General features: G+C 40.0%; 44 non-coding genes across 44 annotated transcripts; all 44 read right to left on the bottom strand.

Annotated features, from left to right (window-relative positions):
• Positions 1–461: 461 nt before the first annotated feature.
• Positions 462–533, bottom strand: TRNAE-CUC (transfer RNA glutamic acid (anticodon CUC)). Its single transcript has one exon. It is a non-coding gene; the product is annotated as a tRNA-Glu (tRNA).
• A 527-nt stretch (positions 534–1,060) lies between these two features.
• On the bottom strand, positions 1,061–1,132 carry TRNAE-CUC (transfer RNA glutamic acid (anticodon CUC)). The gene has a single exon. It is a non-coding gene; the product is annotated as a tRNA-Glu (tRNA).
• A 532-nt stretch (positions 1,133–1,664) lies between these two features.
• Positions 1,665–1,736, bottom strand: TRNAE-CUC (transfer RNA glutamic acid (anticodon CUC)). Its single transcript has one exon. It is a non-coding gene; the product is annotated as a tRNA-Glu (tRNA).
• A 527-nt stretch (positions 1,737–2,263) lies between these two features.
• On the bottom strand, positions 2,264–2,335 carry TRNAE-CUC (transfer RNA glutamic acid (anticodon CUC)). The gene has a single exon. It is a non-coding gene; the product is annotated as a tRNA-Glu (tRNA).
• A 527-nt stretch (positions 2,336–2,862) lies between these two features.
• On the bottom strand, positions 2,863–2,934 carry TRNAE-CUC (transfer RNA glutamic acid (anticodon CUC)). The gene has a single exon. It is a non-coding gene; the product is annotated as a tRNA-Glu (tRNA).
• A 527-nt stretch (positions 2,935–3,461) lies between these two features.
• On the bottom strand, positions 3,462–3,533 carry TRNAE-CUC (transfer RNA glutamic acid (anticodon CUC)). The gene has a single exon. It is a non-coding gene; the product is annotated as a tRNA-Glu (tRNA).
• A 533-nt stretch (positions 3,534–4,066) lies between these two features.
• Positions 4,067–4,138, bottom strand: TRNAE-CUC (transfer RNA glutamic acid (anticodon CUC)). Its single transcript has one exon. It is a non-coding gene; the product is annotated as a tRNA-Glu (tRNA).
• Positions 4,139–4,665: 527 nt separating this feature from the next.
• On the bottom strand, positions 4,666–4,737 carry TRNAE-CUC (transfer RNA glutamic acid (anticodon CUC)). The gene has a single exon. It is a non-coding gene; the product is annotated as a tRNA-Glu (tRNA).
• Positions 4,738–5,264: 527 nt separating this feature from the next.
• On the bottom strand, positions 5,265–5,336 carry TRNAE-CUC (transfer RNA glutamic acid (anticodon CUC)). Its single transcript has one exon. It is a non-coding gene; the product is annotated as a tRNA-Glu (tRNA).
• Positions 5,337–5,863: 527 nt separating this feature from the next.
• TRNAE-CUC (transfer RNA glutamic acid (anticodon CUC)) lies at positions 5,864–5,935 on the bottom strand. Its single transcript has one exon. It is a non-coding gene; the product is annotated as a tRNA-Glu (tRNA).
• Positions 5,936–6,462: 527 nt separating this feature from the next.
• TRNAE-CUC (transfer RNA glutamic acid (anticodon CUC)) lies at positions 6,463–6,534 on the bottom strand. The gene has a single exon. It is a non-coding gene; the product is annotated as a tRNA-Glu (tRNA).
• A 520-nt stretch (positions 6,535–7,054) lies between these two features.
• On the bottom strand, positions 7,055–7,126 carry TRNAE-CUC (transfer RNA glutamic acid (anticodon CUC)). Its single transcript has one exon. It is a non-coding gene; the product is annotated as a tRNA-Glu (tRNA).
• Positions 7,127–7,653: 527 nt separating this feature from the next.
• Positions 7,654–7,725, bottom strand: TRNAE-CUC (transfer RNA glutamic acid (anticodon CUC)). Its single transcript has one exon. It is a non-coding gene; the product is annotated as a tRNA-Glu (tRNA).
• A 527-nt stretch (positions 7,726–8,252) lies between these two features.
• TRNAE-CUC (transfer RNA glutamic acid (anticodon CUC)) lies at positions 8,253–8,324 on the bottom strand. Its single transcript has one exon. It is a non-coding gene; the product is annotated as a tRNA-Glu (tRNA).
• Positions 8,325–8,851: 527 nt separating this feature from the next.
• Positions 8,852–8,923, bottom strand: TRNAE-CUC (transfer RNA glutamic acid (anticodon CUC)). The gene has a single exon. It is a non-coding gene; the product is annotated as a tRNA-Glu (tRNA).
• Positions 8,924–9,450: 527 nt separating this feature from the next.
• On the bottom strand, positions 9,451–9,522 carry TRNAE-CUC (transfer RNA glutamic acid (anticodon CUC)). The gene has a single exon. It is a non-coding gene; the product is annotated as a tRNA-Glu (tRNA).
• A 527-nt stretch (positions 9,523–10,049) lies between these two features.
• Positions 10,050–10,121, bottom strand: TRNAE-CUC (transfer RNA glutamic acid (anticodon CUC)). The gene has a single exon. It is a non-coding gene; the product is annotated as a tRNA-Glu (tRNA).
• A 527-nt stretch (positions 10,122–10,648) lies between these two features.
• On the bottom strand, positions 10,649–10,720 carry TRNAE-CUC (transfer RNA glutamic acid (anticodon CUC)). The gene has a single exon. It is a non-coding gene; the product is annotated as a tRNA-Glu (tRNA).
• A 527-nt stretch (positions 10,721–11,247) lies between these two features.
• On the bottom strand, positions 11,248–11,319 carry TRNAE-CUC (transfer RNA glutamic acid (anticodon CUC)). Its single transcript has one exon. It is a non-coding gene; the product is annotated as a tRNA-Glu (tRNA).
• Positions 11,320–11,846: 527 nt separating this feature from the next.
• TRNAE-CUC (transfer RNA glutamic acid (anticodon CUC)) lies at positions 11,847–11,918 on the bottom strand. Its single transcript has one exon. It is a non-coding gene; the product is annotated as a tRNA-Glu (tRNA).
• Positions 11,919–12,445: 527 nt separating this feature from the next.
• TRNAE-CUC (transfer RNA glutamic acid (anticodon CUC)) lies at positions 12,446–12,517 on the bottom strand. The gene has a single exon. It is a non-coding gene; the product is annotated as a tRNA-Glu (tRNA).
• A 520-nt stretch (positions 12,518–13,037) lies between these two features.
• Positions 13,038–13,109, bottom strand: TRNAE-CUC (transfer RNA glutamic acid (anticodon CUC)). The gene has a single exon. It is a non-coding gene; the product is annotated as a tRNA-Glu (tRNA).
• A 114-nt stretch (positions 13,110–13,223) lies between these two features.
• Positions 13,224–13,295, bottom strand: TRNAE-CUC (transfer RNA glutamic acid (anticodon CUC)). Its single transcript has one exon. It is a non-coding gene; the product is annotated as a tRNA-Glu (tRNA).
• A 527-nt stretch (positions 13,296–13,822) lies between these two features.
• On the bottom strand, positions 13,823–13,894 carry TRNAE-CUC (transfer RNA glutamic acid (anticodon CUC)). Its single transcript has one exon. It is a non-coding gene; the product is annotated as a tRNA-Glu (tRNA).
• Positions 13,895–13,901: 7 nt separating this feature from the next.
• TRNAE-CUC (transfer RNA glutamic acid (anticodon CUC)) lies at positions 13,902–13,973 on the bottom strand. The gene has a single exon. It is a non-coding gene; the product is annotated as a tRNA-Glu (tRNA).
• Positions 13,974–14,500: 527 nt separating this feature from the next.
• Positions 14,501–14,572, bottom strand: TRNAE-CUC (transfer RNA glutamic acid (anticodon CUC)). Its single transcript has one exon. It is a non-coding gene; the product is annotated as a tRNA-Glu (tRNA).
• A 527-nt stretch (positions 14,573–15,099) lies between these two features.
• TRNAE-CUC (transfer RNA glutamic acid (anticodon CUC)) lies at positions 15,100–15,171 on the bottom strand. The gene has a single exon. It is a non-coding gene; the product is annotated as a tRNA-Glu (tRNA).
• Positions 15,172–15,698: 527 nt separating this feature from the next.
• Positions 15,699–15,770, bottom strand: TRNAE-CUC (transfer RNA glutamic acid (anticodon CUC)). Its single transcript has one exon. It is a non-coding gene; the product is annotated as a tRNA-Glu (tRNA).
• A 520-nt stretch (positions 15,771–16,290) lies between these two features.
• On the bottom strand, positions 16,291–16,362 carry TRNAE-CUC (transfer RNA glutamic acid (anticodon CUC)). Its single transcript has one exon. It is a non-coding gene; the product is annotated as a tRNA-Glu (tRNA).
• A 527-nt stretch (positions 16,363–16,889) lies between these two features.
• On the bottom strand, positions 16,890–16,961 carry TRNAE-CUC (transfer RNA glutamic acid (anticodon CUC)). The gene has a single exon. It is a non-coding gene; the product is annotated as a tRNA-Glu (tRNA).
• A 527-nt stretch (positions 16,962–17,488) lies between these two features.
• Positions 17,489–17,560, bottom strand: TRNAE-CUC (transfer RNA glutamic acid (anticodon CUC)). Its single transcript has one exon. It is a non-coding gene; the product is annotated as a tRNA-Glu (tRNA).
• A 520-nt stretch (positions 17,561–18,080) lies between these two features.
• On the bottom strand, positions 18,081–18,152 carry TRNAE-CUC (transfer RNA glutamic acid (anticodon CUC)). The gene has a single exon. It is a non-coding gene; the product is annotated as a tRNA-Glu (tRNA).
• A 527-nt stretch (positions 18,153–18,679) lies between these two features.
• On the bottom strand, positions 18,680–18,751 carry TRNAE-CUC (transfer RNA glutamic acid (anticodon CUC)). Its single transcript has one exon. It is a non-coding gene; the product is annotated as a tRNA-Glu (tRNA).
• A 527-nt stretch (positions 18,752–19,278) lies between these two features.
• Positions 19,279–19,350, bottom strand: TRNAE-CUC (transfer RNA glutamic acid (anticodon CUC)). Its single transcript has one exon. It is a non-coding gene; the product is annotated as a tRNA-Glu (tRNA).
• A 527-nt stretch (positions 19,351–19,877) lies between these two features.
• Positions 19,878–19,949, bottom strand: TRNAE-CUC (transfer RNA glutamic acid (anticodon CUC)). Its single transcript has one exon. It is a non-coding gene; the product is annotated as a tRNA-Glu (tRNA).
• Positions 19,950–20,476: 527 nt separating this feature from the next.
• On the bottom strand, positions 20,477–20,548 carry TRNAE-CUC (transfer RNA glutamic acid (anticodon CUC)). Its single transcript has one exon. It is a non-coding gene; the product is annotated as a tRNA-Glu (tRNA).
• A 527-nt stretch (positions 20,549–21,075) lies between these two features.
• On the bottom strand, positions 21,076–21,147 carry TRNAE-CUC (transfer RNA glutamic acid (anticodon CUC)). The gene has a single exon. It is a non-coding gene; the product is annotated as a tRNA-Glu (tRNA).
• Positions 21,148–21,674: 527 nt separating this feature from the next.
• Positions 21,675–21,746, bottom strand: TRNAE-CUC (transfer RNA glutamic acid (anticodon CUC)). Its single transcript has one exon. It is a non-coding gene; the product is annotated as a tRNA-Glu (tRNA).
• Positions 21,747–22,274: 528 nt separating this feature from the next.
• Positions 22,275–22,346, bottom strand: TRNAE-CUC (transfer RNA glutamic acid (anticodon CUC)). The gene has a single exon. It is a non-coding gene; the product is annotated as a tRNA-Glu (tRNA).
• A 527-nt stretch (positions 22,347–22,873) lies between these two features.
• Positions 22,874–22,945, bottom strand: TRNAE-CUC (transfer RNA glutamic acid (anticodon CUC)). The gene has a single exon. It is a non-coding gene; the product is annotated as a tRNA-Glu (tRNA).
• Positions 22,946–24,071: 1,126 nt separating this feature from the next.
• TRNAE-CUC (transfer RNA glutamic acid (anticodon CUC)) lies at positions 24,072–24,143 on the bottom strand. The gene has a single exon. It is a non-coding gene; the product is annotated as a tRNA-Glu (tRNA).
• A 526-nt stretch (positions 24,144–24,669) lies between these two features.
• TRNAE-CUC (transfer RNA glutamic acid (anticodon CUC)) lies at positions 24,670–24,741 on the bottom strand. The gene has a single exon. It is a non-coding gene; the product is annotated as a tRNA-Glu (tRNA).
• A 528-nt stretch (positions 24,742–25,269) lies between these two features.
• TRNAE-CUC (transfer RNA glutamic acid (anticodon CUC)) lies at positions 25,270–25,341 on the bottom strand. Its single transcript has one exon. It is a non-coding gene; the product is annotated as a tRNA-Glu (tRNA).
• A 527-nt stretch (positions 25,342–25,868) lies between these two features.
• Positions 25,869–25,940, bottom strand: TRNAE-CUC (transfer RNA glutamic acid (anticodon CUC)). Its single transcript has one exon. It is a non-coding gene; the product is annotated as a tRNA-Glu (tRNA).
• Between the last annotated feature and the right edge of the window lie 148 nt (positions 25,941–26,088).

Genomic DNA, 26,088 nt, shown 5'->3' with positions numbered 1-26,088 from the left:
TGAAGTGCAATGGAATATGAGGAAAAGGGCTACTAGGAATCAGTTTTACAAGAAAGGAGAGGAAGATTGGTCATGTATAGCAATTTTCAAGTTTACCACACAGCAGTTTTTCCTCCTTGATGTATAGTACTGGCACCAAAAAAAGATGATTTTGAGGAGCTAGATGTTGAGAGTTCCTGGCTCCATTATAAATTGTACTGGTGCGAAAGAAGACATTGATGATTCAGATATCAAACATGGCCTGAATAGTTCTGACAAAATTCTCTTTTCTACAAGAGCACAAGTCTTTTAGTAGCAAAAATTCATTTAGAAAGACATCTCACCCTTTGTTATCAATTTCCATGATCTGTTTTGACCACTCACAGCTTCTCAAGTCTACTTAAAGACGATTTCATATGAGAAATGATGCTCTGAAGTGTAAGAATCTGTGTTTTCGTCAAAAACAGTCAGAAGACCTCCCTTTCCCTGACCGGGAATCGAACCCTGGCCGCGGCGGTGAGAGCGCCGAATCCTAACCACTAAACCACCAGGGAGTGATGAAGTAGGTGACCACTCCATGATAGAAAATGAAGTTCTCTGAATGAAGTGCAATGGAATATGAGGAAAAGGGCTACTAGGAATCAGTTTTACAAGAAAGGAGAGGAAGATTGGTCATGTATAGCAATTTTCAAGTTTACCACACAGCAGTTTTGCCTCCTTGATGTATAGTACTGGCACCAAAAAAAGATGATTTTGAGGAGCTAGATGTTGAGAGTTCCTGGCTCTATTATAAATTGTACTGGTGCGAAAGAAGACATTGATGATTCAGATATCAAACATGGCCTGAATAGTTCTGACAAAATTCTCTTTTCTACAAGAGCACAAGTCTTTTAGTAGAAAAAATTCATTTAGAAAGACATCTCACCCTTTGTTATCAATTTCCATGATCTGTTTTGACCACTCACAGCTTCTCAAGTCTACTTAAAGACAATTTCATATGAGAAATGATGCTCTGAAGTGTAAGATTTTTTTACGTTTGATAAATCTGTGTTTTCGTCAAAAACAGTCAGAAGACCTCCCTTTCCCTGACCGGGAATCGAACCCGGGCCGCGGCAGTGAGAGCGCCGAATCCTAACCACTAGACCACCAGGGAGTGATGAAGTACAGTAGGTGAACACTCCATGATAGAAAAGGAAGTTCTCTGAATGAAGTGCAATGGAATATGAGGAAAAGGGCTACTAGGAATCAGTTTTACAAGAAAGGAGAGGAAGATTGGTCATGTATAGCAATTTTCAAGTTTACCACACAGCAGTTTTGCCTCCTTGATGTATAGTACTGGCACCAAAAAAAGATGATTTTGAGGAGCTAGATGTTGAGAGTTCCTGGCTCCATTATAAATTGTACTGGTGCGAAAGAATACATTGATGATTCAGATATCAAACATGGCCTGAATAGTTCTGACAAAATTCTCTTTTCTACAAGAGCACAAGTCTTTTAGTAGCAAAAATTCATTTAGAAAGACATCTCACCCTTTGTTATCAATTTCCATGATCTGTTTTGACCACTCACAGCTTCTCAAGTCTACTTAAAGACGATTTCATATGAGAAATGATGCTCTGAAGTGTAAGATTTTTTTACGTTTGATAAATCTGTGTTTTCGTCAAAAACATTCAGAAGACATCCCTTTCCCTGACCGGGAATCGAACCCTGGCCGCGGCGGTGAGAGCGCCGAATCCTAACCACTAGACCACCAGGGAGTGATGAAGTAGGTGAACACTCCATGATAGAAAAGGAAGTTCTCTGAATGAAGTGCAATGGAATATGAGGAAAAGGGCTACTAGGAATCAGTTTTACAAGAAAGGAGAGGAAGATTGGTCATGTATAGCAATTTTCAAGTTTACCACACAGCAGTTTTGCCTCCTTGATGTATAGTACTGGCACCAAAAAAAGATGATTGTGAGGAGCTCGATGTTGAGAGTTCCTGGCTCCATTATAAATTGTACTGGTGCGAAAGAAGACATTGATGATTCAGATATCAAACATGGCCTGAATAGTTCTGACAAAATTCTCTTTTCTACAAGAGCACAAGTCTTTTAGTAGCAAAAATTCATTTAGAAAGACATCTCACCCTTTGTTATCAATTTCCATGATCTGTTTTGACCACTCACAGCTTCTCAAGTCTACTTAAAGACGATTTCATATGAGAAATGATGCTCTGAAGTGTAAGATTTTTTTACGTTTGATAAATCTGTGTTTTCGTCAAAAACAGTCAGAAGACCTCCCTTTCCCTGACCGGGAATCGAACCCGGGCCGCGGCGGTGAGAGCGCCGAATCCTAACCACTAGACCACCAGGGAGTGATGAAGTAGGTGAACACTCCATGATAGAAAAGGAAGTTCTCTGAATGAAGTGCAATGGAATACGAGGAAAAGGGCTACTAGGAATCAGTTTTACAAGAAAGGAGAGGAAGATTGGTCATGTATAGCAATTTTCAAGTTTACCACACAGCAGTTTTGCCTCCTTGATGTATAGTACTGGCACCAAAAAAAGATGATTTTGAGGAGCTAGATGTTGAGAGTTCCTGGCTCCATTATAAATTGTACTGGTGCGAAAGAATACATTGATGATTCAGATATCAAACATGGCCTGAATAGTTCTGACAAAATTCTCTTTTCTACAAGAGCACAAGTCTTTTAGTAGAAAAAATTCATTTAGAAAGACATCTCACCCTTTGTTATCAATTTCCATGATCTGTTTTGACCACTCACAGCTTCTCAAGTCTACTTAAAGACAATTTCATATGAGAAATGATGCTCTGAAGTGTAAGATTTTTTTACGTTTGATAAATCTGTGTTTTCGTCAAAAACAGTCAGAAGACCTCCCTTTCCCTGACCGGGAATCGAACCCGGGCCGCGGCAGTGAGAGCGCCGAATCCTAACCACTAGACCACCAGGGAGTGATGAAGTAGGTGAACACTCCATGATAGAAAAGGAAGTTCTCTGAATGAAGTGCAATGGAATATGAGGAAAAGGGCTACTAGGAATCAGTTTTACAAGAAAGGAGAGGAAGATTGGTCATGTATAGCAATTTTCAAGTTTACCACACAGCAGTTTTGCCTCCTTGATGTATAGTACTGGCACCAAAAAAAGATGATTTTGAGGAGCTAGATGTTGAGAGTTCCTGGCTCCATTATAAATTGTACTGGTGCGAAAGAATACATTGATGATTCAGATATCAAACATGGCCTGAATAGTTCTGACAAAATTCTCTTTTCTACAAGAGCACAAGTCTTTTAGTAGCAAAAATTCATTTAGAAAGACATCTCACCCTTTGTTATCAATTTCCATGATCTGTTTTGACCACTCACAGCTTCTCAAGTCTACTTAAAGACGATTTCATATGAGAAATGATGCTCTGAAGTGTAAGATTTTTTTACGTTTGATAAATCTGTGTTTTCGTCAAAAACAGTCAGAAGACCTCCCTTTCCCTGACCGGGAATCGAACCCGGGCCGCGGCGGTGAGAGCGCCGAATCCTAACCACTAGACCACCAGTGAGTGATGGAGTAGGTGAACACTCCATGATAGAAAAGGAAGTTCTCTGAATGAAGTGCAATGGAATATGAGGAAAAGGGCTACTAGGAATCAGTTTTACAAGAAAGGAGAGGAAGATTGGTCATGTATAGCAATTTTCAAGTTTACCACACAGCAGTTTTGCCTCCTTGATGTATAGTACTGGCACCAAAAAAAGATGATTTTGAGGAGCTAGATGTTGAGAGTTCCTGGCTCCATTATAAATTGTACTGGTGCGAAAGAAGACATTGATGATTCAGATATCAAACATGGCCTGAATACCTGTAGTTCTGACAAAATTCTCTTTTCTACAAGAGCACAAGTCTTTTAGTAGCAAAAATTCATTTAGAAAGACATCTCTCCCTTTGTTATCAATTTCCATGATCTGTTTTGACCACTCACAGCTTCTCAAGTCTACTTAAAGACGATTTCATATGAGAAATGATGCTCTGAAGTGTAAGATTTTTTTACGTTTGATAAATCTGTGTTTTCGTCAAAAACAGTCAGAAGACCTCCCTTTCCCTAACCGGGAATCGAACCCTGACCGCGGCGGTGAGAGCGCCGAATCCTAACCACTAGACCACCAGGGAGTGATGAAGTAGGTGAACACTCCATGATAGAAAAGGAAGTTCTCTGAATGAAGTGCAATGGAATATGAGGAAAAGGGCTACTAGGAATCAGTTTTACAAGAAAGGAGAGGAAGATTGGTCATGTATAGCTATTTTCAAGTTTACCACACAGCAGTTTTGCCTCCTTGATGTATAGTACTGGCACCAAAAAAAGATGATTTTGAGGAGCTAGATGTTGAGAGTTCCTGGCTCCATTATAAATTGTACTGGTGCGAAAGAAGACATTGATGATTCAGATATCAAACATGGCCTGAATAGTTCTGACAAAATTCTCTTTTCTACAAGAGCACAAGTCTTTTAGTAGCAAAAATTCATTTAGAAAGACATCTCTCCCTTTGTTATCAATTTCCATGATCTGTTTTGACCACTCACAGCTTCTCAAGTCTACTTAAAGACGATTTCATATGAGAAATGATGCTCTGAAGTGTAATATTTTTTTACGTTTGATAAATCTGTGTTTTCGTCAAAAACAGTCAGAAGACCTCCCTTTCCCTGACCGGGAATCGAACCCGAACCGCGGCGGTGAGAGCGCCGAATCCTAACCACTAGACCACCAGGGAGTGATGAAGTAGGTGAACACTCCATGATAGAAAAGGAAGTTCTCTGAATGAAGTGCAATGGAATATGAGGAAAAGGGCTACTAGGAATCAGTTTTACAAGAAAGGAGAGGAAGATTGGTCATGTATAGCTATTTTCAAGTTTACCACACAGCAGTTTTGCCTCCTTGATGTATAGTACTGGCACCAAAAAAAGATGATTTTGAGAAGCTAGATGTTGAGAGTTCCTGGCTCCATTATAAATTGTACTGGTGCGAAAGAAGACATTGATGATTCAGATATCAAACATGGCCTGAATAGTTCTGACAAAATTCTCTTTTCTACAAGAGCACAAGTCTTTTAGTAGCAAAAATTCATTTAGAAAGACATCTCACACTTTGTTATCAATTTCCATGATCTGTTTTGACCACTCACAGCTTCTCAAGTCTACTTAAAGACGATTTCATATGAGAAATGATGCTCTGAAGTGTAAGATTTTTTTACGTTTGATAAATCTGTGTTTTAGTCAAAAACAGTCAGAAGACCTCCCTTTCCCTGACCGGGAATCGAACCCGGACCGCGGCGGTGAGAGCGCCGAATCCTAACCACTAGACCACCAGGGAGTGATGAAGTAGGTGAACACTCCATGATAGAAAAGGAAGTTCTCTGAATGAAGTGCAATGGAATATGAGGAAAAGGGCTACTAGGAATCAGTTTTACAAGAAAGGAGAGGAAGATTGGTCATGTATAGCAATTTTCAAGTTTACCACACAGCAGTTTTGCCTCCTTGATGTATAGTACTGGCACCAAAAAAAGATGATTTTGAGGAGCTAGATGTTGAGAGTTCCTGGCTCCATTATAAATTGTACTGGTGCGAAAGAAGACATTGATGATTCAGATATCAAACATGGCCTGAATAGTTCTGACAAAATTCTCTTTTCTACAAGAGCACAAGTCTTTTAGTAGCAAAAATTCATTTAGAAAGACATCTCACCCTTTGTTATCAATTTCCATGATCTGTTTTGACCACTCACAGCTTCTCAAGTCTACTTAAAGACGATTTCATATGAGAAATGATGCTCTGAAGTGTAAGATTTTTTCACGTTTGATAAATCTGTGTTTTCGTCAAAAACAGTCAGAAGATCTCCCTTTCCCTGACTGGGAATTGAAACCGGGCCGCGGCGGTGAGAGCGCCGAATCCTAACCACTAGACCACCAGGGAGTGATGAAGTAGGTGAACACTCCATGATAGAAAAGGAAGTTCTCTGAATGAAGTGCAATGGAATACGAGGAAAAGGGCTACTAGGAATCAGTTTTACAAGAAAGGAGAGGAAGATTGGTCATGTATAGCAATTTTCAAGTTTACCACACAGCAGTTTTGCCTCCTTGATGTATAGTACTGGCACCAAAAAAAGATGATTTTGAGGAGCTAGATGTTGAGAGTTCCTGGCTCCATTATAAATTGTACTGGTGCGAAAGAATACATTGATGATTCAGATATCAAACATGGCCTGAATAGTTCTGACAAAATTCTCTTTTCTACAAGAGCACAAGTCTTTTAGTAGCAAAAATTCATTTAGAAAGACATCTCACCCTTTGTTATCAATTTCCATGATCTGTTTTGACCACTCACAGCTTCTCAAGTCTACTTAAAGACGATTTCATATGAGAAATGATGCTCTGAAGTGTAAGATTTTTTTACGTTTGATAAATCTGTGTTTTCGTCAAAAACAGTCAGAAGACCTCCCTTTCCCTGACCGGGAATCGAACCCGGGCCGCGGCGGTGAGAGCGCCGAATCCTAACCACTAGACCACCAGGGAGTGATGAAGTAGGTGAACACTCCATGATAGAAAAGGAAGTTCTCTGAATGAAGTGCAATGGAATATGAGGAAAAGGGCTACTAGGAATCAGTTTTACAAGAAAGGAGAGGAAGATTGGTCATGTATAGCAATTTTCAAGTTTACCACACAGCAGTTTTGCCTCCTTGATGTATAGTACTGGCACCAAAAAAAGATGATTTTGAGGAGCTAGATGTTGAGAGTTCCTGGCTCCATTATAAATTGTACTGGTGCGAAAGAAGACATTGATGATTCAGATATGGCCTGAATAGTTCTGACAAAATTCTCTTTTCTACAAGAGCACAAGTCTTTTAGTAGCAAAAATTCATTTAGAAAGACATCTCACCCTTTGTTATCAATTTCCATGATCTGTTTTGACCACTCACAGCTTCTCAAGTCTACTTAAAGACGATTTCATATGAGAAATGATGCTCTGAAGTGTAAGATTTTTTTACGTTTGATAAATCTGTGTTTTCGTCAAAAACAGTCAGAAGACATCCCTTTCCCTGACCGGGAATCGAACCCGGGCCGCGGCGGTGAGAGCGCCGAATCCTAACCACTAGACCACCAGGGAGTGATGAAGTAGGTGAACACTCCATGATAGAAAAGGAAGTTCTCTGAATGAAGTGCAATGGAATATGAGGAAAAGGGCTACTAGGAATCAGTTTTACAAGAAAGGAGAGGAAGATTGGTCATGTATAGCAATTTTCAAGTTTACCACACAGCAGTTTTGCCTCCTTGATGTATAGTACTGGCACCAAAAAAAGATGATTTTGAGGAGCTAGATGTTGAGAGTTCCTGGCTCCATTATAAATTGTACTGGTGCGAAAGAAGACATTGATGATTCAGATATCAAACATGGCCTGAATAGTTCTGACAAAATTCTCTTTTCTACAAGAGCACAAGTCTTTTAGTAGCAAAAATTCATTTAGAAAGACATCTCACCCTTTGTTATCAATTTCCATGATCTGTTTTGACCACTCACAGCTTCTCAAGTCTACTTAAAGACGATTTCATATGAGAAATGATGCTCTGAAGTGTAAGATTTTTTTACGTTTGATAAATCTGTGTTTTCGTCAAAAACAGTCAGAAGACCTCCCTTTCCCTGACCGGGAATCGAACCCGGGCCGCGGCGGTGAGAGCGCCGAATCCTAACCACTAGACCACCAGGGAGTGATGAAGTAGGTGAACACTCCATGATAGAAAAGGAAGTTCTCTGAATGAAGTGCAATGGAATATGAGGAAAAGGGCTACTAGGAATCAGTTTTACAAGAAAGGAGAGGAAGATTGGTCATGTATAGCAATTTTCAAGTTTACCACACAGCAGTTTTGCCTCCTTGATGTATAGTACTGGCACCAAAAAAAGATGATTTTGAGGAGCTAGATGTTGAGAGTTCCTGGCTCCATTATAAATTGTACTGGTGCGAAAGAAGACATTGATGATTCAGATATCAAACATGGCCTGAATAGTTCTGACAAAATTCTCTTTTCTACAAGAGCACAAGTCTTTTAGTAGCAAAAATTCATTTAGAAAGACATCTCACCCTTTGTTATCAATTTCCATGATCTGTTTTGACCACTCACAGCTTCTCAAGTCTACTTAAAGACGATTTCATATGAGAAATGATGCTCTGAAGTGTAAGATTTTTTTACGTTTGATAAATCTGTGTTTTCGTCAAAAACAGTCAGAAGACCTCCCTTTCCCTGACCGGGAATCGAACCCGGGCCGCGGCGGTGAGAGCGCCGAATCCTAACCACTAGACCACCAGGGAGTAATGAAGTAGGTGAACACTCCATGATAGAAAAGGAAGTTCTCTGAATGAAGTGCAATGGAATATGAGGAAAAGGGCTACTAGGAATCAGTTTTACAAGAAAGGAGAGGAAGATTGGTCATGTATAGCAATTTTCAAGTTTACCACACAGCAGTTTTGCCTCCTTGATGTATAGTACTGGCACCAAAAAAAGATGATTTTGAGGAGCTAGATGTTGAGAGTTCCTGGCTCCATTATAAATTGTACTGGTGCGAAAGAAGACATTGATGATTCAGATATCAAACATGGCCTGAATAGTTCTGACAAAATTCTCTTTTCTACAAGAGCACAAGTCTTTTAGTAGCAAAAATTCATTTAGAAAGACATCTCACCCTTTGTTATCAATCTCCATGATCTGTTTTGACCACTCACAGCTTCTCAAGTCTACTTAAAGACGATTTCATATGAGAAATGATGCTCTGAAGTGTAAGATTTTTTTACGTTTGATAAATCTGTGTTTTCGTCAAAAACAGTCAGAAGACCTCCCTTTCCCTGACCGGGAATCGAACCCGGGCCGCGGCGGTGAGAGCGCCGAATCCTAACCACTAGACCAGCAGGGAGTGATGAAGTAGGTGAACACTCCATGATAGAAAAGGAAGTTCTCTGAATGAAGTGCAATGGAATATGAGGAAAAGGGCTACTAGGAATCAGTTTTACAAGAAAGGAGAGGAAGATTGGTCATGTATAGCAATTTTCAAGTTTACCACACAGCAGTTTTGCCTCCTTGATGTATAGTACTGGCACCAAAAAAAGATGATTTTGAGGAGCTAGATGTTGAGAGTTCCTGGCTCCATTATAAATTGTACTGGTGCGAAAGAAGACATTGATGATTCAGATATCAAACATGGCCTGAATAGTTCTGACAAAATTCTCTTTTCTACAAGAGCACAAGTCTTTTAGTAGCAAAAATTCATTTAGAAAGACATCTCACCCTTTGTTATCAATTTCCATGATCTGTTTTGACCACTCACAGCTTCTCAAGTCTACTTAAAGACGATTTCATATGAGAAATGATGCTCTGAAGTGTAAGATTTTTTTACGTTTGATAAATCTGTGTTTTCGTCAAAAACAGTCAGAAGACCTCCCTTTCCCTGACTGGGAATCGAACCCGGGCCGCGGCGGTGAGAGCGCCGAATCCTAACCACTAGACCACCAGGGAGTAATGAAGTAGGTGAACACTCCATGATAGAAAAGGAAGTTCTCTGAATGAAGTGCAATGGAATATGAGGAAAAGGGCTACTAGGAATCAGTTTTACAAGAAAGGAGAGGAAGATTGGTCATGTATAGCAATTTTCAAGTTTACCACACAGCAGTTTTGCCTCCTTGATGTATAGTACTGGCACCAAAAAAAGATGATTTTGAGGAGCTAGATGTTGAGAGTTCCTGGCTCCATTATAAATTGTACTGGTGCGAAAGAAGACATTGATGATTCAGATATCAAACATGGCCTGAATAGTTCTGACAAAATTCTCTTTTCTACAAGAGCACAAGTCTTTTAGTAGCAAAAATTCATTTAGAAAGACATCTCACCCTTTGTTATCAATTTCCATGATCTGTTTTGACCACTCACAGCTTCTCAAGTCTACTTAAAGACGATTTCATATGAGAAATGATGCTCTGAAGTGTAAGATTTTTTTACGTTTGATAAATCTGTGTTTTCGTCAAAAACAGTCAGAAGACCTCCCTTTCCCTGACCGGGAATCGAACCCGGGCCGCGGCGGTGAGAGCGCCGAATCCTAACCACTAGACCACCAGGGAGTAATGAAGTAGGTGAACACTCCATGATAGAAAAGGAAGTTCTCTGAATGAAGTGCAATGGAATATGAGGAAAAGGGCTACTAGGAATCAGTTTTACAAGAAAGGAGAGGAAGATTGGTCATGTATAGCAATTTTCAAGTTTACCACACAGCAGTTTTGCCTCCTTGATGTATAGTACTGGCACCAAAAAAAGATGATTTTGAGGAGCTAGATGTTGAGAGTTCCTGGCTCCATTATAAATTGTACTGGTGCGAAAGAAGACATTGATGATTCAGATATCAAACATGGCCTGAATAGTTCTGACAAAATTCTCTTTTCTACAAGAGCACAAGTCTTTTAGTAGCAAAAATTCATTTAGAAAGACATCTCACCCTTTGTTATCAATTTCCATGATCTGTTTTGACCACTCACAGCTTCTCAAGTCTACTTAAAGACGATTTCATATGAGAAATGATGCTCTGAAGTGTAAGATTTTTTTACGTTTGATAAATCTGTGTTTTCGTCAAAAACAGTCAGAAGACCTCCCTTTCCCTGACCGGGAACCGAACCCGGGCCGCGGCGGTGAGAGCGCCGAATCCTAACCACTAGACCACCAGGGAGTGATGAAGTAGGTGAACACTCCATGATAGAAAAGGAAGTTCTCTGAATGAAGTGCAATGGAATATGAGGAAAAGGGCTACTAGGAATCAGTTTTACAAGAAAGGAGAGGAAGATTGGTCATGTATAGCAATTTTCAAGTTTACCACACAGCAGTTTTGCCTCCTTGATGTATAGTACTGGCACCAAAAAAAGATGATTTTGAGGAGCTAGATGTTGAGAGTTCCTGGCTCCATTATAAATTGTACTGGTGCGAAAGAAGACATTGATGATTCAGATATCAAACATGGCCTGAATAGTTCTGACAAAATTCTCTTTTCTACAAGAGCACAAGTCTTTTAGTAGCAAAAATTCATTTAGAAAGACATCTCACCCTTTGTTATCAATTTCCATGATCTGTTTTGACCACTCACAGCTTCTCAAGTCTACTTAAAGACGATTTCATATGAGAAATGATGCTCTGAAGTGTAAGATTTTTTTACGTTTGATAAATCTGTGTTTTCGTCAAAAACAGTCAGAAGACCTCCCTTTCCCTGACCGGGAATCGAACCCGGGCCGCGGCGGTGAGAGCGCCGAATCCTAACCACTAGACCACCAGGGAGTAATGAAGTAGGTGAACACTCCATGATAGAAAAGGAAGTTCTCTGAATGAAGTGCAATGGAATATGAGGAAAAGGGCTACTAGGAATCAGTTTTACAAGAAAGGAGAGGAAGATTGGTCATGTATAGCAATTTTCAAGTTTACCACACAGCAGTTTTGCCTCCTTGATGTATAGTACTGGCACCAAAAAAAGATGATTTTGAGGAGCTAGATGTTGAGAGTTCCTGGCTCCATTATAAATTGTACTGGTGCGAAAGAAGACATTGATGATTCAGATATCAAACATGGCCTGAATAGTTCTGACAAAATTCTCTTTTCTACAAGAGCACAAGTCTTTTAGTAGCAAAAATTCATTTAGAAAGACATCTCACCCTTTGTTATCAATCTCCATGATCTGTTTTGACCACTCACAGCTTCTCAAGTCTACTTAAAGACGATTTCATATGAGAAATGATGCTCTGAAGTGTAAGATTTTTTCACGTTTGATAAATCTGTGTTTTCGTCAAAAACAGTCAGAAGACCTCCCTTTCCCTGACTGGGAATTGAAACCGGGCCGCGGCGGTGAGAGCGCCGAATCCTAACCACTAGACCACCAGGGAGTGATGAAGTAGGTGAACACTCCATGATAGAAAAGGAAGTTCTCTGAATGAAGTGCAATGGAATACGAGGAAAAGGGCTACTAGGAATCAGTTTTACAAGAAAGGAGAGGAAGATTGGTCATGTATAGCAATTTTCAAGTTTACCACACAGCAGTTTTGCCTCCTTGATGTATAGTACTGGCACCAAAAAAAGATGATTTTGAGGAGCTAGATGTTGAGAGTTCCTGGCTCCATTATAAATTGTACTGGTGCGAAAGAATACATTGATGATTCAGATATCAAACATGGCCTGAATAGTTCTGACAAAATTCTCTTTTCTACAAGAGCACAAGTCTTTTAGTAGCAAAAATTCATTTAGAAAGACATCTCACCCTTTGTTATCAATTTCCATGATCTGTTTTGACCACTCACAGCTTCTCAAGTCTACTTAAAGACGATTTCATATGAGAAATGATGCTCTGAAGTGTAAGATTTTTTTACGTTTGATAAATCTGTGTTTTCGTCAAAAACAGTCAGAAGACCTCCCTTTCCCTGACCGGGAATCGAACCCGGGCCGCGGCGGTGAGAGCGCCGAATCCTAACCACTAGACCACCAGGGAGTGATGAAGTAGGTGAACACTCCATGATAGAAAAGGAAGTTCTCTGAATGAAGTGCAATGGAATATGAGGAAAAGGGCTACTAGGAATCAGTTTTACAAGAAAGGAGAGGAAGATTGGTCATGTATAGCAATTTTCAAGTTTACCACACAGCAGTTTTGCCTCCTTGATGTATAGTACTGGCACCAAAAAAAGATGATTTTGAGGAGCTAGATGTTGAGAGTTCCTGGCTCCATTATAAATTGTACTGGTGCGAAAGAAGACATTGATGATTCAGATATGGCCTGAATAGTTCTGACAAAATTCTCTTTTCTACAAGAGCACAAGTCTTTTAGTAGCAAAAATTCATTTAGAAAGACATCTCACCCTTTGTTATCAATTTCCATGATCTGTTTTGACCACTCACAGCTTCTCAAGTCTACTTAAAGACGATTTCATATGAGAAATGATGCTCTGAAGTGTAAGATTTTTTTACGTTTGATAAATCTGTGTTTTCGTCAAAAACAGTCAGAAGACATCCCTTTCCCTGACCGGGAATCGAACCCGGGCCGCGGCGGTGAGAGCGCCGAATCCTAACCACTAGACCACCAGGGAGTGATGAAGTCTACTTAAAGACGATTTCATATGAGAAATGATGCTCTGAAGTGTAAGATTTTTTTACGTTTGATAAATCTGTGTTTTCGTCAAAAACAGTCAGAAGACCTCCCTTTCCCTGACCGGGAATCGAACCCAGGCCGCGGCGGTGAGAGCGCCGAATCCTAACCACTAGACCACCAGGGAGTGATGAAGTAGGTGAACACTCCATGATAGAAAAGGAAGTTCTCTGAATGAAGTGCAATGGAATATGAGGAAAAGGGCTACTAGGAATCAGTTTTACAAGAAAGGAGAGGAAGATTGGTCATGTATAGCAATTTTCAAGTTTACCACACAGCAGTTTTGCCTCCTTGATGTATAGTACTGGCACCAAAAAAAGATGATTTTGAGGAGCTAGATGTTGAGAGTTCCTGGCTCCATTATAAATTGTACTGGTGCGAAAGAAGACATTGATGATTCAGATATCAAACATGGCCTGAATAGTTCTGACAAAATTCTCTTTTCTACAAGAGCACAAGTCTTTTAGTAGCAAAAATTCATTTAGAAAGACATCTCACCCTTTGTTATCAATTTCCATGATCTGTTTTGACCACTCACAGCTTCTCAAGTCTACTTAAAGACGATTTCATATGAGAAATGATGCTCTGAAGTGTAAGATTTTTTTACGTTTGATAAATCTGTGTTTTCGTCAAAAACAGTCAGAAGACCTCCCTTTCCCTGACCGGGAATCGAACCCGGGCCGCGGCGGTGAGAGCGCCGAATCCTAACCACTAGACCACCAGGGACCTCCCTTTCCCTGACCGGGAATCGAACCCGGGCCGCGGCGGTGAGAGCGCCGAATCCTAACCACTAGACCACCAGGGAGTGATGAAGTAGGTGAACACTCCATGATAGAAAAGGAAGTTCTCTGAATGAAGTGCAATGGAATATGAGGAAAAGGGCTACTAGGAATCAGTTTTACAAGAAAGGAGAGGAAGATTGGTCATGTATAGCAATTTTCAAGTTTACCACACAGCAGTTTTGCCTCCTTGATGTATAGTACTGGCACCAAAAAAAGATGATTTTGAGGAGCTAGATGTTGAGAGTTCCTGGCTCCATTATAAATTGTACTGGTGCGAAAGAAGACATTGATGATTCAGATATCAAACATGGCCTGAATAGTTCTGACAAAATTCTCTTTTCTACAAGAGCACAAGTCTTTTAGTAGCAAAAATTCATTTAGAAAGACATCTCACCCTTTGTTATCAATTTCCATGATCTGTTTTGACCACTCACAGCTTCTCAAGTCTACTTAAAGACGATTTCATATGAGAAATGATGCTCTGAAGTGTAAGATTTTTTTACGTTTGATAAATCTGTGTTTTCGTCAAAAACGGTCAGAAGACCTCCCTTTCCCTGACCGGGAATCGAACCCGGGCCGCGGCGGTGAGAGCGCCGAATCCTAACCACTAGACCACCAGGGAGTAATGAAGTAGGTGAACACTCCATGATAGAAAAGGAAGTTCTCTGAATGAAGTGCAATGGAATATGAGGAAAAGGGCTACTAGGAATCAGTTTTACAAGAAAGGAGAGGAAGATTGGTCATGTATAGCAATTTTCAAGTTTACCACACAGCAGTTTTGCCTCCTTGATGTATAGTACTGGCACCAAAAAAAGATGATTTTGAGGAGCTAGATGTTGAGAGTTCCTGGCTCCATTATAAATTGTACTGGTGCGAAAGAAGACATTGATGATTCAGATATCAAACATGGCCTGAATAGTTCTGACAAAATTCTCTTTTCTACAAGAGCACAAGTCTTTTAGTAGCAAAAATTCATTTAGAAAGACATCTCACCCTTTGTTATCAATCTCCATGATCTGTTTTGACCACTCACAGCTTCTCAAGTCTACTTAAAGACGATTTCATATGAGAAATGATGCTCTGAAGTGTAAGATTTTTTTACGTTTGATAAATCTGTGTTTTAGTCAAAAACAGTCAGAAGACCTCCCTTTCCCTGACCGGGAATCGAACCCGGACCGCGGCGGTGAGAGCGCCGAATCCTAACCACTAGACCACCAGGGAGTGATGAAGTAGGTGAACACTCCATGATAGAAAAGGAAGTTCTCTGAATGAAGTGCAATGGAATATGAGGAAAAGGGCTACTAGGAATCAGTTTTACAAGAAAGGAGAGGAAGATTGGTCATGTATAGCAATTTTCAAGTTTACCACACAGCAGTTTTGCCTCCTTGATGTATAGTACTGGCACCAAAAAAAGATGATTTTGAGGAGCTAGATGTTGAGAGTTCCTGGCTCCATTATAAATTGTACTGGTGCGAAAGAATACATTGATGATTCAGATATCAAACATGGCCTGAATAGTTCTGACAAAATTCTCTTTTCTACAAGAGCACAAGTCTTTTAGTAGCAAAAATTCATTTAGAAAGACATCTCACCCTTTGTTATCAATTTCCATGATCTGTTTTGACCACTCACAGCTTCTCAAGTCTACTTAAAGACGATTTCATATGAGAAATGATGCTCTGAAGTGTAAGATTTTTTTACGTTTGATAAATCTGTGTTTTCGTCAAAAACAGTCAGAAGACCTCCCTTTCCCTGACCGGGAATCGAACCCGGGCCGCGGCGGTGAGAGCGCCGAATCCTAACCACTAGACCACCAGGGAGTGATGAAGTAGGTGAACACTCCATGATAGAAAAGGAAGTTCTCTGAATGAAGTGCAATGGAATATGAGGAAAAGGGCTACTAGGAATCAGTTTTACAAGAAAGGAGAGGAAGATTGGTCATGTATAGCAATTTTCAAGTTTACCACACAGCAGTTTTGCCTCCTTGATGTATAGTACTGGCACCAAAAAAAGATGATTTTGAGGAGCTAGATGTTGAGAGTTCCTGGCTCCATTATAAATTGTACTGGTGCGAAAGAAGACATTGATGATTCAGATATGGCCTGAATAGTTCTGACAAAATTCTCTTTTCTACAAGAGCACAAGTCTTTTAGTAGCAAAAATTCATTTAGAAAGACATCTCACCCTTTGTTATCAATTTCCATGATCTGTTTTGACCACTCACAGCTTCTCAAGTCTACTTAAAGACGATTTCATATGAGAAATGATGCTCTGAAGTGTAAGATTTTTTTACGTTTGATAAATCTGTGTTTTCGTCAAAAACAGTCAGAAGACATCCCTTTCCCTGACCGGGAATCGAACCCGGGCCGCGGCGGTGAGAGCGCCGAATCCTAACCACTAGACCACCAGGGAGTGATGAAGTAGGTGAACACTCCATGATAGAAAAGGAAGTTCTCTGAATGAAGTGCAATGGAATATGAGGAAAAGGGCTACTAGGAATCAGTTTTACAAGAAAGGAGAGGAAGATTGGTCATGTATAGCAATTTTCAAGTTTACCACACAGCAGTTTTGCCTCCTTGATGTATAGTACTGGCACCAAAAAAAGATGATTTTGAGGAGCTAGATGTTGAGAGTTCCTGGCTCCATTATAAATTGTACTGGTGCGAAAGAAGACATTGATGATTCAGATATCAAACATGGCCTGAATAGTTCTGACAAAATTCTCTTTTCTACAAGAGCACAAGTCTTTTAGTAGCAAAAATTCATTTAGAAAGACATCTCACCCTTTGTTATCAATTTCCATGATCTGTTTTGACCACTCACAGCTTCTCAAGTCTACTTAAAGACGATTTCATATGAGAAATGATGCTCTGAAGTGTAAGATTTTTTTACGTTTGATAAATCTGTGTTTTCGTCAAAAACAGTCAGAAGACCTCCCTTTCCCTGACCGGGAATCGAACCCGGGCCGCGGCGGTGAGAGCGCCGAATCCTAACCACTAGACCACCAGGGAGTGATGAAGTAGGTGAACACTCCATGATAGAAAAGGAAGTTCTCTGAATGAAGTGCAATGGAATATGAGGAAAAGGGCTACTAGGAATCAGTTTTACAAGAAAGGAGAGGAAGATTGGTCATGTATAGCAATTTTCAAGTTTACCACACAGCAGTTTTGCCTCCTTGATGTATAGTACTGGCACCAAAAAAAGATGATTTTGAGGAGCTAGATGTTGAGAGTTCCTGGCTCCATTATAAATTGTACTGGTGCGAAAGAATACATTGATGATTCAGATATCAAACATGGCCTGAATAGTTCTGACAAAATTCTCTTTTCTACAAGAGCACAAGTCTTTTAGTAGCAAAAATTCATTTAGAAAGACATCTCACCCTTTGTTATCAATTTCCATGATCTGTTTTGACCACTCACAGCTTCTCAAGTCTACTTAAAGACGATTTCATATGAGAAATGATGCTCTGAAGTGTAAGATTTTTTTACGTTTGATAAATCTGTGTTTTCGTCAAAAACAGTCAGAAGACCTCCCTTTCCCTGACCGGGAATCGAACCCGGGCCGCGGCGGTGAGAGCGCCGAATCCTAACCACTAGACCACCAGGGAGTGATGAAGTAGGTGAACACTCCATGATAGAAAAGGAAGTTCTCTGAATGAAGTGCAATGGAATATGAGGAAAAGGGCTACTAGGAATCAGTTTTACAAGAAAGGAGAGGAAGATTGGTCATGTATAGCAATTTTCAAGTTTACCACACAGCAGTTTTGCCTCCTTGATGTATAGTACTGGCACCAAAAAAAGATGATTTTGAGGAGCTAGATGTTGAGAGTTCCTGGCTCCATTATAAATTGTACTGGTGCGAAAGAAGACATTGATGATTCAGATATGGCCTGAATAGTTCTGACAAAATTCTCTTTTCTACAAGAGCACAAGTCTTTTAGTAGCAAAAATTCATTTAGAAAGACATCTCACCCTTTGTTATCAATTTCCATGATCTGTTTTGACCACTCACAGCTTCTCAAGTCTACTTAAAGACGATTTCATATGAGAAATGATGCTCTGAAGTGTAAGATTTTTTTACGTTTGATAAATCTGTGTTTTCGTCAAAAACAGTCAGAAGACATCCCTTTCCCTGACCGGGAATCGAACCCGGGCCGCGGCGGTGAGAGCGCCGAATCCTAACCACTAGACCACCAGGGAGTGATGAAGTAGGTGAACACTCCATGATAGAAAAGGAAGTTCTCTGAATGAAGTGCAATGGAATATGAGGAAAAGGGCTACTAGGAATCAGTTTTACAAGAAAGGAGAGGAAGATTGGTCATGTATAGCAATTTTCAAGTTTACCACACAGCAGTTTTGCCTCCTTGATGTATAGTACTGGCACCAAAAAAAGATGATTTTGAGGAGCTAGATGTTGAGAGTTCCTGGCTCCATTATAAATTGTACTGGTGCGAAAGAAGACATTGATGATTCAGATATCAAACATGGCCTGAATAGTTCTGACAAAATTCTCTTTTCTACAAGAGCACAAGTCTTTTAGTAGCAAAAATTCATTTAGAAAGACATCTCACCCTTTGTTATCAATTTCCATGATCTGTTTTGACCACTCACAGCTTCTCAAGTCTACTTAAAGACGATTTCATATGAGAAATGATGCTCTGAAGTGTAAGATTTTTTTACGTTTGATAAATCTGTGTTTTCGTCAAAAACAGTCAGAAGACCTCCCTTTCCCTGACCGGGAATCGAACCCAGGCCGCGGCCGTGAGAGCGCCGAATCCTAACCACTAGACCACCAGGGAGTGATGAAGTAGGTGAACACTCCATGATAGAAAAGGAAGTTCTCTGAATGAAGTGCAATGGAATATGAGGAAAAGGGCTACTAGGAATCAGTTTTACAAGAAAGGAGAGGAAGATTGGTCATGTATAGCAATTTTCAAGTTTACCACACAGCAGTTTTGCCTCCTTGATGTATAGTACTGGCACCAAAAAAAGATGATTTTGAGGAGCTAGATGTTGAGAGTTCCTGGCTCCATTATAAATTGTACTGGTGCGAAAGAAGACATTGATGATTCAGATATCAAACATGGCCTGAATAGTTCTGACAAAATTCTCTTTTCTACAAGAGCACAAGTCTTTTAGTAGCAAAAATTCATTTAGAAAGACATCTCACCCTTTGTTATCAATTTCCATGATCTGTTTTGACCACTCACAGCTTCTCAAGTCTACTTAAAGACGATTTCATATGAGAAATGATGCTCTGAAGTGTAAGATTTTTTTACGTTTGATAAATCTGTGTTTTCGTCAAAAACAGTCAGAAGACCTCCCTTTCCCTGACCGGGAATCGAACCCGGGCCGCGGCGGTGAGAGCGCCGAATCCTAACCACTAGACCACCAGGGAGTAATGAAGTAGGTGAACACTCCATGATAGAAAAGGAAGTTCTCTGAATGAAGTGCAATGGAATATGAGGAAAAGGGCTACTAGGAATCAGTTTTACAAGAAAGGAGAGGAAGATTGGTCATGTATAGCAATTTTCAAGTTTACCACACAGCAGTTTTGCCTCCTTGATGTATAGTACTGGCACCAAAAAAAGATGATTTTGAGGAGCTAGATGTTGAGAGTTCCTGGCTCCATTATAAATTGTACTGGTGCGAAAGAAGACATTGATGATTCAGATATCAAACATGGCCTGAATAGTTCTGACAAAATTCTCTTTTCTACAAGAGCACAAGTCTTTTAGTAGCAAAAATTCATTTAGAAAGACATCTCACCCTTTGTTATCAATCTCCATGATCTGTTTTGACCACTCACAGCTTCTCAAGTCTACTTAAAGACGATTTCATATGAGAAATGATGCTCTGAAGTGTAAGATTTTTTTACGTTTGATAAATCTGTGTTTTCGTCAAAAACAGTCAGAAGACCTCCCTTTCCCTGACCGGGAATCGAACCCGGGCCGCGGCGGTGAGAGCGCCGAATCCTAACCACTAGACCAGCAGGGAGTGATGAAGTAGGTGAACACTCCATGATAGAAAAGGAAGTTCTCTGAATGAAGTGCAATGGAATATGAGGAAAAGGGCTACTAGGAATCAGTTTTACAAGAAAGGAGAGGAAGATTGGTCATGTATAGCAATTTTCAAGTTTACCACACAGCAGTTTTGCCTCCTTGATGTATAGTACTGGCACCAAAAAAAGATGATTTTGAGGAGCTAGATGTTGAGAGTTCCTGGCTCCATTATAAATTGTACTGGTGCGAAAGAAGACATTGATGATTCAGATATCAAACATGGCCTGAATAGTTCTGACAAAATTCTCTTTTCTACAAGAGCACAAGTCTTTTAGTAGCAAAAATTCATTTAGAAAGACATCTCACCCTTTGTTATCAATTTCCATGATCTGTTTTGACCACTCACAGCTTCTCAAGTCTACTTAAAGACGATTTCATATGAGAAATGATGCTCTGAAGTGTAAGATTTTTTTACGTTTGATAAATCTGTGTTTTCGTCAAAAACAGTCAGAAGACCTCCCTTTCCCTGACCGGGAATCGAACCCGGGCCGCGGCGGTGAGAGCGCCGAATCCTAACCACTAGACCACCAGGGAGTGATGAAGTAGGTGAACACTCCATGATAGAAAAGGAAGTTCTCTGAATGAAGTGCAATGGAATATGAGGAAAAGGGCTACTAGGAATCAGTTTTACAAGAAAGGAGAGGAAGATTGGTCATGTATAGCAATTTTCAAGTTTACCACACAGCAGTTTTGCCTCCTTGATGTATAGTACTGGCACCAAAAAAAGATGATTTTGAGGAGCTAGATGTTGAGAGTTCCTGGCTCCATTATAAATTGTACTGGTGCGAAAGAAGACATTGATGATTCAGATATCAAACATGGCCTGAATAGTTCTGACAAAATTCTCTTTTCTACAAGAGCACAAGTCTTTTAGTAGCAAAAATTCATTTAGAAAGACATCTCACCCTTTGTTATCAATTTCCATGATCTGTTTTGACCACTCACAGCTTCTCAAGTCTACTTAAAGACGATTTCATATGAGAAATGATGCTCTGAAGTGTAAGATTTTTTTACGTTTGATAAATCTGTGTTTTCGTCAAAAACAGTCAGAAGACCTCCCTTTCCCTGACCGGGAATCGAACCCGGGCCGCGGCGGTGAGAGCGCCGAATCCTAACCACTAGACCACCAGGGAGTAATGAAGTAGGTGAACACTCCATGATAGAAAAGGAAGTTCTCTGAATGAAGTGCAATGGAATATGAGGAAAAGGGCTACTAGGAATCAGTTTTACAAGAAAGGAGAGGAAGATTGGTCATGTATAGCAATTTTCAAGTTTACCACACAGCAGTTTTGCCTCCTTGATGTATAGTACTGGCACCAAAAAAAGATGATTTTGAGGAGCTAGATGTTGAGAGTTCCTGGCTCCATTATAAATTGTACTGGTGCGAAAGAAGACATTGATGATTCAGAAATCAAACATGGCCTGAATAGTTCTGACAAAATTCTCTTTTCTACAAGAGCACAAGTCTTTTAGTAGCAAAAATTCATTTAGAAAGACATCTCACCCTTTGTTATCAATTTCCATGATCTGTTTTGACCACTCACAGCTTCTCAAGTCTACTTAAAGACGATTTCATATGAGAAATGATGCTCTGAAGTGTAAGATTTTTTTACGTTTGATAAATCTGTGTTTTCGTCAAAAACAGTCAGAAGACCTCCCTTTCCCTGACCGGGAATCGAACCCGGGCCGCGGCGGTGAGAGCGCCGAATCCTAACCACTAGACCACCAGGGAGTGATGAAGTAGGTGAACACTCCATGATAGAAAAGGAAGTTCTCTGAATGAAGTGCAATGGAATATGAGGAAAAGGGCTACTAGGAATCAGTTTTACAAGAAAGGAGAGGAAGATTGGTCATGTATAGCAATTTTCAAGTTTACCACACAGCAGTTTTGCCTCCTTGATGTATAGTACTGGCACCAAAAAAAGATGATTTTGAGGAGCTAGATGTTGAGAGTTCCTGGCTCCATTATAAATTGTACTGGTGCGAAAGAAGACATTGATGATTCAGATATCAAACATGGCCTGAATAGTTCTGACAAAATTCTCTTTTCTACAAGAGCACAAGTCTTTTAGTAGCAAAAATTCATTTAGAAAGACATCTCACCCTTTGTTATCAATTTCCATGATCTGTTTTGACCACTCACAGCTTCTCAAGTCTACTTAAAGACGATTTCATATGAGAAATGATGCTCTGAAGTGTAAGATTTTTTTTAAGTTTGATAAATCTGTGTTTTCGTCAAAAACAGTCAGAAGACTTCCCTTTCCCTGACCGGGAATCGAACCCGGGCAGCGGCAGTGAGAGCGCCGAATCCTAACCACTAGACCACCAGGGAGTGATGAAGTAGGTGAACACTCCATGATAGAAAAGGAAGTTCTCTGAATGAAGTGCAATGGAATATGAGGAAAAGGGCTACTAGGAATCAGTTTTACAAGAAAGGAGAGGAAGATTGGTCATGTATAGCAATTTTCAAGTTTACCACACAGCAGTTTTGCCTCCTTGATGTATAGTACTGGCACCAAAAAAAGATGATTTTGAGGAGCTAGATGTTGAGAGTTCCTGGCTCCATTATAAATTGTACTGGTGCGAAAGAAGACATTGATGATTCAGATATCAAACATGGCCTGAATAGTTCTGACAAAATTCTCTTTTCTACAAGAGCACAAGTCTTTTAGTAGCAAAAATTCATTTAGAAAGACATCTCACCCTTTGTTATCAATTTCCATGATCTGTTTTGACCACTCACAGCTTCTCAAGTCTACTTAAAGACGATTTCATATGAGAAATGATGCTCTGAAGTGTAAGATTTTTTTACGTTTGATAAATCTGTGTTTTCGTCAAAAACAGTCAGAAGACCTCCCTTTCCCTGACCGGGAATCGAACCCGGGCCGCGGCGGTGAGAGCACCGAATCCTAACCTCTAGATGACCAGGGAGTGATGAAGTAGGTGAACACTCCATGATAGAAAAGGAAGTTCTCTGAATGAAGTGCAATGGAATATGAGGAAAAGGGCTACTAGGAATCAGTTTTACAAGAAAGGAGAGGAAGATTGATCATGTATAGCAATTTTCAAGTTTACCACACAGCAGTTTTGCCTCCTTGATGTATAGTACTGGCACCAAAAAAAGATGATTTTGAGGAGCTAGATGTTGAGAGTTCCTGGCTCCATTATAAATTGTACTGGTGCGAAAGAAGACATTGTTGATTCAGATATCAAACATGGCCTGAATAGTTCTGACAAAATTCTCTTTTCTACAAGAGCACAAGTCTTTTAGTAGCAAAAATTCATTTAGAAAGACATCTCACCCTTTGTTATCAATTTCCATGATCTGTTTTGACCACTCACAGCTTCTCAAGTCTAATTAAAGACGATTTCATATGAGAAATGATGCTTTGAAGTGTAAGATTTTTTTACGTTTGATAAGTCTGTGTTTTTGTCAAAAACAGTCAGAAGACCTCCCTTTCCCTGACCAGGAATCGAACACGGGCCGCGGCGGTGAGAGCGCCGAATACTAACCACTAGACCACCAGGGAGTGATGAAGTAGGTGAACACTCCATGATAGAAAAGGAAGTTCTCTGAATGAAGTGCAATGGAATATGAGGAAAAGGGCTACTAGGAATCAGTTTTACAAGAAAGGAGAGGAAGATTGGTCATGTATAGCAATTTTCAAGTTTACCACACAGCAGTTTTGCCTCCTTGATGTATAGTACTGGCACCAAAAAAAGATGATTTTGAGGAGCTAGATGTTGAGAGTTCCTGGCTCCATTATAAATTGTACTGGTGCGAAAGAAGACATTGATGATTCAGATATCAAACATGGCCTGAATAGTTCTGACAAAATTCTCTTTTCTACAAGAGCACAAGTCTTTTAGTAGCAAAAATTCATTTAGAAAGACATCTCACCCTTTGTTATCAATTTCCATGATCTGTTTTGACCACTCACAGCTTCTCAAGTCTACTTAAAGACGATTTCATATGAGAAATGATGCTCTGAAGTGTAAGATTTTTTTACGTTTGATAAATCTGTGTTTTCGTCAAAAACAGTCAGAAGACCTCCCTTTCCCTGACCGGGAATCGAACCCGGGCCGCAGCGGTGAGAGCGCCGAATCCTAACCACTAGACCACCAGGGAGTGATGAAGTAGGTGAACACTCCATGATAGAAAAGGAAGTTCTCTGAATGAAGTGCAATGGAATATGAGAAAAGGGCTACTAGGAATCAGTTTTACAAGAAAGGAGAGGAAGATTGGTCATGTATAGCAATTTTCAAGTTTACCACACAGCAGTTTTGCCTCCTTGATGTATAGTACTGGCACCAAAAAAAGATGATTTTGAGGAGCTAGATGTTGAGAGTTCCTGGCTCCATTATAAATTGTACTGGTGCGAAAGAAGACATTGATGATTCAGATATCAAACATAGCCTGAATAGTTCTGACAAAATTCTCTTTTCTACAAGAGCACAAGTCTTTTAGTAGCAAAAATTCATTTAGAAAGACATCTCACCCTTTGTTATCAATTTCCATGATCTGTTTTGACCACTCACAGCTTCTCAAGTCTACTTAAAGACGATTTCATATGAGAAATGATGCTCTGAAGTGTAAGATTTTTTTACGTTTGATAAATCTGTGTTTTCGTCAAAAACAGTCAGAAGACCTCCCTTTCCCTGACCGGGAATCGAACCCGGGCCGCGGCGGTGAGAGCGCCGAATCCTAACCACTAGACCACCAGGGAGTGATGAAGTAGGTGAACACTCCATGATAGAAAAGGAAGTTCTCTGAATGAAGTGCAATGGAATATGAGGAAAAGGGCTACTAGGAATCAGTTTTACAAGAAAGGAGAGGAAGATTGGTCATGTATAGCAATTTTCAAGTTTACCACACAGCAGTTTTGCCTCCTTGATGTATAGTACTGGCACCAAAAAAAGATGATTTTGAGGAGCTAGATGTTGAGAGTTCCTGGCTCCATTATAAATTGTACTGGTGCGAAAGAAGACATTGATGATTCAGATATCAAACATGGCCTAAATAGTTCTGACAAAATTCTCTTTTCTACAAGAGCACAAGTCTTTTAGTAGCAAAAATTCATTTAGAAAGACATCTCACCCTTTGTTATCAATTTCCATGATCTGTTTTGACCACTCACAGCTTCTCAAGTCTACTTAAAGACGATTTCATATGAGAAATGATGCTCTGAAGTGTAAGATTTTTTTTAAGTTTGATAAATCTGTGTTTTCGTCAAAAACAGTCAGAAGACTTCCCTTTCCCTGACCGGGAATCGAACCCAGGCAGTGGCAGTGAGAGCGCCGAATCCTAACCACTAGACCACCAGGGAGTGATGAAGTAGGTGAACACTCCATGATAGAAAAGGAAGTTCTCTGAATGAAGTGCAATGGAATATGAGGAAAAGGGCTACTAGGAATCAGTTTTACAAGAAAGGAGAGGAAGATTGGTCATGTATAGCAATTTTCAAGTTTACCACACAGCAGTTTTGCCTCCTTGATGTATAGTACTGGCACCAAAAAAAGATGATTTTGAGGAGCTAGATGTTGAGAGTTCCTGGCTCCATTATAAATTGTACTGGTGCGAAAGAAGACATTGATGATTCAGATATCAAACATGGCCTGAATAGTTCTGACAAAATTCTCTTTTCTACAAGAGCACAAGTCTTTTAGTAGCAAAAATTCATTTAGAAAGACATCTCACCCTTTGTTATCAATTACCATGATCTGTTTTGACCACTCACAGCTTCTCAAGTCTAATTAAAGACGATTTCATATGAGAAATGATGCTTTGAAGTGTAAGATTTTTTTACGTTTGAAAAGTCTGTGTTTTTGTCAAAAGCAGTCTGAAGACCTCCCTTTCCCTGACCGGCAATCGACCCCGGGCCGCGGCGGTGAGAGCGCCGAATCCTAACCACTAGACCACCAGGGAGTGACGAAGTAGGTGAACACTCCATGATAGAAAAGGAAGTTCTCTGAATGAAGTGCAATGGAATATGAGGAAAAGGGCTACTAGGAATCAGTTTTACAAGAAAGGAGAGGAAGATTGGTCATGTATAGCAATTTTCAAGTTTACCACA

Source organism: Pseudophryne corroboree, chromosome 8, assembly GCF_028390025.1.
Source record: "Pseudophryne corroboree isolate aPseCor3 chromosome 8, aPseCor3.hap2, whole genome shotgun sequence".
Classification (NCBI taxonomy): domain Eukaryota; kingdom Metazoa; phylum Chordata; class Amphibia; order Anura; family Myobatrachidae; genus Pseudophryne; species Pseudophryne corroboree.
The sequence above is the reverse complement of the archived record's forward strand: the minus strand, read 5'-3'. Positions and strand labels throughout refer to the sequence as shown.